Genomic DNA, 9,607 nt, shown 5'->3' on the forward strand with positions numbered 1-9,607 from the left:
TTGATGGTTTTTTTTTAAGTTTATGTATGTATGTGTATATGTATGTATTTACATCATCTCTATACCTAACTTGGATTTCCATCTCATGACCCTGAAATCAAGAGTCACATGCTCTTCCAGCTGAGCCAGCCAGCCACCCCTAGAATCTGTATTTTAAACAAGATCCCTATGGGTGCCTGGGTGGCTCAGTAGGTTAAGTGTCCAACTTCGGCTCAGGTCATGATTTCGCGGTTCATGAGTTCAAGCCCTGCGTCGGGTGAGCCTGGAGCCTGCTTCAGATTCTGTGCCTCCCTCTCTCTCTGCCCTTCCCCCACTAACATACTCTGTCTCTCTCTCTTTCTCTCTCTCTCTCTCTCTCTCACACACAAATAAATAAACATTAAAAAATTTTGCATTTAAACAAGATCTGTAGGTGATTTGTATGCATTTTTGAATCTGAGAGACATTGTGTCCATCAGCAAATTGTTAGGGCTATGAGAGCATGGAGGTTTCACTCCCTCCCTAGGTAGAAAAAAGGCCCAGGGGCTTATGACATGTACTCAGTTACTAGTAGGCATGTAGCTAGTGCAGATCACAGTCAGGTCAGGTCCTGCCCTGTGTGTTGCTGACATTTTTTAGTTGTCTGCCCAGCAGATCATTCCCCTCCCCCTCATAAGAGCCTTAGTGCTCCCTCCTTTGGGGAGGTACCATCTGCACTGCCAGTCAAGGGAGCTTTCTCTCATCCTCTATCCTGCCCCCACCCCCAGGGATGTGACTGACTTAAGATGGGTCAATCAGCTTCTGTCTCTAGAGTAAGCCATCTTCAATTGAGACACACAGGGATGCAGGGCGCTTTGAGTAGAATCATCTTATGGCTGCACTACAGAGAAAGGCCTAGGAGCTCCCTCTTGCTGTCCCAGGCCCCACGAGATGTCCGTTCCTGTGATGGCAGAATTGTTTAGCACTGCCTTCTGTTACATTCCTTAGATATCATCAATGTACATTCTTTAAAAATAATCTTTTTAATGTTTATTTTTGAAAGGGAGAGAGCAACACAGCATGAGCAGGGGAGGGGCAGAGGGAGAGGGAGACACAGAATCTGAAGCAGGCTCCAGGCTCTGAACTGTCAGTACAGAGCCCGATATGGGGCTCCAACTCAAGAACAGTGAGATCGTGACCTGAGCTGAAGTCAGATGCCCAACTGACTGAGCCACCCATGCTCCAAAATGTACATTCTTTTTAAATAAAAAATATATACTCCTTTCAGAATTTCTAGGCATAAACCACTGTATGTGTTTTTTTTTAATTATGCAAATTGGATCATCCCACAGACCCTATTCTGTAGGAATGCAGAATACACTATTAGTGTAGACCATATTCTTCATTGAGAGTCTTTGGGGCCAGCTGAATTTAAGAGTTCAGAATCTTCCGGATTTTCGAGCAGTGATAGGATATGTTCACCAAATATCACATAATAAAGCTGGTATGGTCTGAGACCATACCTCGTAATTAAGCACATTCAACAGTTTTGTGCTGTTTATGAGATCAGTTAAGTCTTACATATTTCCATGTCAGGACGGGTAAATATTTGCTGTCAAGTGAGTTTAGGATTGGTCAAGTTTTGTGACTAACGTTTCAAAAAAGTTTAGTTTCTAGAGCATTTTTGGAATTTGGAATTGTGGGTAAGAAATTGTGGAGTATGAAATATATTGTGGAGGTATGATTGCCAAGTCAATCCCTGTGCATAAATCTTTCTCACGTCTATAGAAGTATTCCATTATATGGATGACACATAATTTATTTAACCAATCTTTTATTGTTGGATGTTAAGGATTTTCCAATTCCTGCTCTTGTATATGATGTTGCGGTGATCATCCTTTGTGTTTATTTTAATGTAATTGTACAAATACGAAGGGAAAATGTTGCTCATTTTCTAGCCATAGTTGATTTCTCCCATTGTTGAAAGACATTTATGCAGAAGATTCTAAATCCAATGGTGGAAAATATCCTGGTAAAAAGGAAGGAGGGTCATAGCTTTGGGAGTCAGGACTCACTTTCTAGTTCAGGCCTCTCCATTTGACATGGACAACTTCGGTGCGGGGGGGGGGGGGGGGGGGCGCGGTTTGTACACTAGTTTCTCAGTTGTATAAAAGAAAGAACTGTAACTTATGACTTCTGCCAATTCTGAGTTTCTATGTATAGGCACTGCTCTGAGTTCCTGAGAAACAGCAGAAATCCAAAACAGACGATCCCTGCTGTGATAGGGCTTCCATTTTAATGAGAAAGACCAACGATAAACATGATAACAAAGTATACTATTTAGTGTGTTGGATAGTGATAAGTGGTAGAGGAAAAACTTAATAAAGCAGGAAAAACTAAGACCATCCTTTTCCACTGTATATGTGTATCATTCCTTCTGGGGCTCTTAAAATATGAGGAATATGAAAAGTGTGAAACAACGTACTGCATTTCAACAGGACTCGTATGGGGAAGGATTCCATTTCTTACAATTCTAAATAGATTTTGGTGGTCAAGCCATGTTAACTGCTGACATTTCTACTTCTCAAATAGTCTCAGGTAAATGGTTATTGAATTCTGTGAATGGAGGTGGTGGGGAGAGAATATTTGTGCAGAGGAGCGTTTAGCATCCTTTGTGACTTGAAGGCTGAGACTGCAGCCTCTCTCCTCCCTCCTCTCTCTCTCCTTCATCCTCTTGCAAGACTTGGGCTTCCATACCTCACATTCTCACTCAGGATCTACTTTATTTTCCTGGGAATCTCTTCCCTTCTTTCTTCTTATCTAAATCATACTTAATTTTCAAAATTCAGATCAGATTCCATTTTCTTGCTGAAACTTCCTTTGACCCATCCAATCTTCAATTATCTTCTCTTTCTTTAGTTCTCTCTATCCCTGGAGCGATAAAAGACCCTGGTCTATTGTTGGGAGAGTGAAAAATGTTGGGATGTGCAAAATTGGGGAGAATTTGTATGTGGAAAGCCGCCTACTGGGATATTGAAAATTTTAAATTTGGATTTTAGTCATGACCCTGCCACTAGCTATATGGCACGGATTAAGTTATAGAACTTCTCTGGCCCTTAGTAGCCTGGTCCTTAAAATTAGTGGGTTGGACTAAATGATCCAACCTAGACACAACGGATAAAATGCAAACATTCAGCTGAATTTTGAAGGTAGGGAGAATGTTGTTTGGGGGCACATTGTACATTGATGGGTGGTGTGGGATTATGGTTTGGCTTTGGAATTTATGTCCCTCGGACCCTGTCCATTGTTGGAACCATTCACCTTCCTTTTGAGCAACCATCCACTCCCTGGGCCCCTTACCCAGCCCCATACAACAGCTCACTGTGCTAGCTTTGCTGGTCATCTTTGTTCCAATCCACTTGTCTTGGCCCATTCCTCCTCCATATTTATCATGATCTGCATCTTCTCAACTTTAGACCTACTCCTTGTTCTTTCTATCTCTAACTCTCTCTTCAGGTTTCTCTCTCAGTATTAGATTTCTATCTATGAGTCTGTCTACATCTTGATGATAATTTGGATATTCCATCTGCTATGGATCTGATTGTATCTTGAGTACACATTTCTCCTTGCTCTAGTGAGGAATACCATCAGACCTAATCTTTTTCTGAGACTCAGATGCAAGAAAATTATTTCAATTTTTTTAGGTCCAAGTAATGACTCTGCTGTTGGTGTTATCTTCATTGTAGTCTCTGCATGTCAGGATCAGTGCTTTTTTTCTGCTGATTCTCCCAAGAACCTTATATAATGTTCAGCTCTTATTAGATGCCTATTACTACCTAATTCATACACTCCTACTTCTCAGTCTTCATCTAGCTTATTTTTTGTTGGAGGATCTTATGAAAACATAGGGGTGAGGAGTAAACACTGATAAAGGAAAAAACTTAAGTGTCAAAAGCTGACTTGTTTCCTCCTCTTTTATTCCTCCTGTTTTAATTTTCTCCTCTTACTACTTTTAATATATTAATGGAAGTTATATTGTATGAATGTCAATATATTTGCTTGAATTTAATGAAAAATATCTATTCTAGGTAATCACTCTGCTTTTTCAGGGAACCCTATTGTATCATTTTATTAATATTTATTAATTTCCTATAATTAATGTATTCACTAATTTCCTACTAAATAATTTCATAATTAACAGGAAGCCTTAATGTTTGGCTGACTAAAGAAAGGATCAGTTTTGTTGTTAGGACAGAAACTCATATGAACTAGCTTAGGTCAGAAACAAACAAACAAAAAGAATGAATGAGTGAATGAATGAATGAATGAATAGGAATTTATTGAATGTCTGAAAGTACTCCTAGTAATTGTAGAATAAAAACTATAGAGATATGTCGTAAGACACTGGAACCAGGAACTAGAAAATTCAAATTCAAAGTTATTTGCTCTGTCTTTCCTAGGATATTTGACCTCTTGGCTCTCCTTTTGGCACATTTACATTCTTTTCCCTTGATCTTATTGTAGATTCTTTTAGGGTGCTGTGGCCTGCACCTGTTCATCCTAGCTTCTGCTTTGCCTGATTTCCTAGCTCTAGCACTCCTCAGAAACCAAGTGAAGTCTAGCTTATATATTCCAATTCTAGATTCCAAGAAGAGATTCGGACTGGCACAGCTTTGGTCAGATGTCAATTCCTGTCCGGTCAGCAGTGGTGAAGGATGGATTGAGCTGGGCACCACATACATGGCTACAAATATGTGCATGGGCACAGGCAAAGGGGTGCATTTACCCAAAAGATCCTAACTATGTTGGCACAGAGCGGTTCCTCAACACAAATTTATTATATTTAATGTCAGGCTCACAAGTAAAGCTTATACAAAATATGCCTTTCCCACCTCTTTAATTTCTTTCTTGAAGTATTGTAATTGCTAAAGCTAAAGCTAAGATGTGGCTGATGTCTAAATATAGAAATAAACAGAATAACTGAAAGGCTGTTGGGAGATTTAGCCTGAAGGGCAGTCACTTTTTAACTTTATAAGTATTTTAGATCTTGATTTATCTGTCTTTCTTTGGGTGAAAATTTGTTTGATCCTATCTTACTATTAGAAAAGTCATAGCATGCAAATTTTATTCATTCTTATAAAGTGCAAACACATTACCTTTTGTTGACAGATACTAATTTATATGAGGAAGGCAAAGGAAAAATGGATTCAAACAAATACTGTAAGTTCAATAGTATACTAATTAATGGATTTTCTAATTGGTTTTCCTTTTTTTTTTTTTTAACTTTTCCCCTAAGTCTGCTGATTAGTTATGATTGCTTTATTACAAGGCTTTGGAGGACATCTGAAAACATAATCACCTGGGGATGTTTGTCCCTGGTTTTGGGGATGGATCTTACAAGACGTTAAAGCAGCACCATCCAATAGAAATGTCATGTGAGGGGCACATGGGTGGCTCAGTCAGTTAAGTGTCTGACTCTTGGTTTTGGATCAGGTCAGGATCTCACAGTTCATGAGATTGAGTCCCAAGTTGAGCTCTGTACTGTCAGTGTGGAGCCTGCTTGAGATTCTCTGTCTCTCCCCCTCTCTCTCTGCTCTCTCTCTGTTTCTCTGTCTCTCTCTCGAAATAAATAAACATTAAAAAAAAAAAGAAATGTAATATGAGCTACACATAAAGCTTCAAATTTTCTTCTTAAAAAATATTTTTTAAATTTATCTTGATTTATTTATTTTAAAATAAAGAGCCAGCAGGGGAGGGGCAGAGAGAAAGGAAGAGAGACCATCTCAAACAGACTCTGCACTGTCAGCATGGAGCCGAATGAGGGTCTCGAACTCATGAACCATGAGATCATGACCTGAACCAAAACCAAGAGTTGGATGTTTAACCTACTGGAACCTCCAGGTCCAGCTAGACTTCAAATAGGATCACCATTGGACTTGCCAATTGTATGAAATAATAACTTACCATGTTTGTTTAACTTAGCTTGAACTGGGTTGATTAGTGTCACTTACAATGAGTCTTGATGAGTAAACTACTTGTTTCTTTCTCATTCCTACACTCTCCCTTGCCATTAGACCATTCCTCTTATTCAAACCTTACATGCCCATGCTTGCTTGCCACAGAAAATCAAGGCAGATTTTACTTACCCTGCAAAGGAGATCAGGAGACCAATTGCTGTTTGGGAAAGGCAGAGGTAAAATAAAGTTAGAACATTCTATTATGAGAGTTCTATGTGTGCTGGAGGATGAGTCAGAGACTATCTACCTCATTGACTTGGGAAATTCAGCTTTTCAGCCATCTGCATTTTCCTTCCTCCCTATGGATATAGGAGGGATCCTGAGACATAGCAGGGGGATTCCTGGATCAAAGGAGACATGGCTACTTCCTAGATGAACAAGAGTCCATTCAGATTAGAAAGACCTTTACTAGTCAGTGAAGCACAACCATCATGAGTGTATGGAATGAGAGATGTGTTATAGGATTTAGACCCTGCACAATTGAGGGAGAAGCTGAGGAAACAAAGGTCCAGAAGGAGGAACTGGAAATCAGACGGAAAGGCATTAATCAGTCTTCTTGGATCACATGGCCCAAGGGTCAGACTGCAGGTCTCCTTGCTGCAGTGGCAGCTCCAGAGCAGAGTAAAATGGGTGGGTGGGTGGGGGTGTAGATAGGGAGAGGGGGTGGAGTCATGGCAAGACCAAGAAGATGTTTAGAGAGTTTCTTCCTCTCTTTGCATTTTAGTTGAAAGGAGTGCAGCAAAACTATAACCAAAGGAGACATTAGGCTTCCAGAAAAATCTCAAGGAAAAGTATTTCAAGCTATAGTAGAAGCTGTTGGATCAGGCTCTAAAGGAAAGGGTGGAGAGATTCAACCAGTTGGCATGAAAGTTGGAGATACGGTTCTTCTCCCAGAGTATGGAGGCACCAAAGTAGTTCTAGATGACAAGGATTATTTCTGGTGTAGAAGTGGTGACATTTTTGGAAAGTGTGTAGACTAAAATACATCATTATTGAAATGGTGCTTGGTGAAGCTGCCCATTCCAGTAAAGTTGTGAAATCTTTAATCATGTAAATAACTTTCATGTCTCTTTTGTAATATACTCATGGTATCCAAACTAATGATATTGCACATCTCTAGAATTTAGTTTTGGTGTATTGATATAAACATTACCAAATACAAATGCATAAATGAGTGGTTAATCTTTAAAAAAAATCTGTCTTCTTGGGGCCCCTGGGTGGCTCAGTTGGTTAAGCATCTGACTTCAGCTCAGATTATGACCTCATGGTTCATGAGTTCCAGCTCTGTGCTGACATTTCAGAGCCAGGAGCCTGCTTTGGATTCTGTGTCTCCATCTCTCTCTGCCCCTCCCTGCTCTCTCTCTCTCTCTCTCTTTCTCTCAAATAAATAAACATTTAAAAAAAGGTAAAAAAAATAAAAAATCTGTCTTCTTAAAGCATTGATACAAATGGACAAGATAGAAGATGCAGGGAAGTTAAGAGAAGTCAAGAACATCCAGTACCTGAAGTAAAAACACAAAGGGGAAGTTCATGGTGAAGTCTATGGGAAGTTATTGACTCTCCATAACTATTGCTTCTGTGGGTCTGTAGCTAGGTTTCTGGTTGTGGGTGTGGGCCTCTGTAGCAGTGTCAGTAGTTGGGAAAAGAGTTAGAGGGGGCCAGAAGAGAGTGAAGGAAAACTGGAACTTGCTGGGCACCTCTGCATTGGTTTTTCATTCTATTTGACTGCAAAGACCTTTGGAGAGTAATAACCACTATTTCACTTCTGTCTCCCAAGTCCCAAATTAATCACTGCTAACCTAGAAACATACAGGGCAAGAAATTCAGGAAAATGTGGTTTCCAGCTTGGCCAGACTGACTTTAGGGGAACCCAGGACAAGGTCAATCTCTGTGGTGATACCAAGGCAAACCATGAACCATCCATTAAAAGGCAGCACTTGACAATAAAGTACAAGGTACAGTTAGCACAACTCACCCTTTGGGGAGCAATCGAAGCTTCTACATCAGGTTAGTGCTTTCTTTGTGTCCTCTTTGTGTCTTTAAGTAGATCTTCTAATTCCCCATCACAAAGGGGATCCTGACCCTGCCTATCACCCTGTTTCTTCCTTGCCGTTGGATTGTTAAGACTTAGCATCTGATTGCTTCTTCTTTCCACCAAATTGTTTAGCAGTGATACTTGACCAAGACCTAATTTACTTCTGTTGTTTCTAACTATTTCTTCTGGACCTAGACATGTTTAGGATGCCCAAGACTCTCGCCAGGCCAGATTCCCAGCTAAGCCCCAGCTCCTATATAGCCATAAATGGCTCCTTCACCTCAACTGGGGAGGCCAGCCTTCCTTCATGCTTACCAAATGAGTGCACCAACTGCTCTAACATTGAAACTCTTTATTATTTGTGATTTTTTTCTGTAGGTGGAAGACTTCCTCTCAACTCATTGAAGGGGTTCCTCCTCCTTCTCCCCCTCCTCCTCCTCCTTGTCGTCGTCGTCATCCTCCTCCTCGTCCTCCTCCTCGTCCTCCTCCTCCTCCTCCTCCTCCTCCTCCTCCTCCTCCTCCTCCTCCTCCTCCTCCTCCTCCTCCTTCTTCTTCTTCTTCTTCTTCTTCTTCTTCTTCTTCTAGAGGGAGAGAGAGAGCAAGAGAAGGGCAAAGAGAGAGAATCTTAAGCAGGCTCCATGCCCAGCACAGAACCTGACATGGCTCTCAATCTCATGACCAGGAGATAATGACCTGAGCCGAAATCAAGAGTCAGACACTTAACTGACTGAGCCACCCAAGCGCTCCTCAATGAAGGGATTTTCTATGCTTGAGTATGAACTAATAGATTGATACGAAGAATATATAGTCAAAGAAACATGGATTTGGTGCCAACAGACTAGCTTTTGTATATGTAATGTGGTAGCTGGGTAAACACAAACAGGAATCTCAACCATAATCATAGCTATTTCTCTCCACACTTAGCACAGTAAAGCAGATGAGTCCCTGAGGACTTAAGGACACTGCAGTATTGGCCCTGGAAGGCTACCTCTGGACTCCTTACTAGGAAATGGTTTAAGCCACCGTTTCCTGAACCTCTATTACTAGCAGATGCACACCAATCCCACACACAAGATGCAAACTTCTGGGATCCTGCTCTTCATTCTCAGTGTTCTGAAGATGAATTCTACCATGTGGGAGAAATGCAAATGAAGTAACATTTGGGTCTGGAAGACTTAGAAGGAACCAGATGCTCTGTCCTAGTCTACTATATCTAAGTGGAACTTTGAGCATGTGTGCACTGAGTGCAAAAATCACCCAATGTTAGATTGAGCTGACCTCTGCCTTCAGAATCAAAGAGCCAATACCAAAAATAAAAACAGAATTCTGAATTTGGCCCAGAGAAACTCAGCTAGTTTATTTGGTCATCATCTAACCCCTGCAGGCACTTGACAATTTCCATAAAGTATCAATAGCAGCACAGATTTTACTCATGTCTTATTACATCTTGATCTCGTTGTCTTTGAATCTTAATGTTAACTTTTCAATGAATCTTCATTGCTCTGGACTTGGTGCTTTTATGTTTCCTTTATGTATTTTGTAACAATCCTGGGAGGTATAGGTCATAATTATTTTAATAGCTAACATAGATATATAT

At 40.5% G+C, this 9,607-nt stretch overlaps 1 pseudogene; it reads left to right on the plus strand.

Moving 5' to 3' along the window:
• Positions 1-6,663: 6,663 nt before the first annotated feature.
• Positions 6,664-6,955, plus strand: LOC132695323 (10 kDa heat shock protein, mitochondrial pseudogene; annotated as a pseudogene).
• Positions 6,956-9,607: the final 2,652 nt, after the last annotated feature.

The sequence above is a fragment of the Panthera onca genome, chromosome B4 (assembly GCF_046562875.1).
Source record: "Panthera onca isolate mPanOnc1 chromosome B4, mPanOnc1 haplotype 2, whole genome shotgun sequence".
Taxonomy (NCBI): Eukaryota; Metazoa; Chordata; class Mammalia; order Carnivora; family Felidae; genus Panthera; species Panthera onca.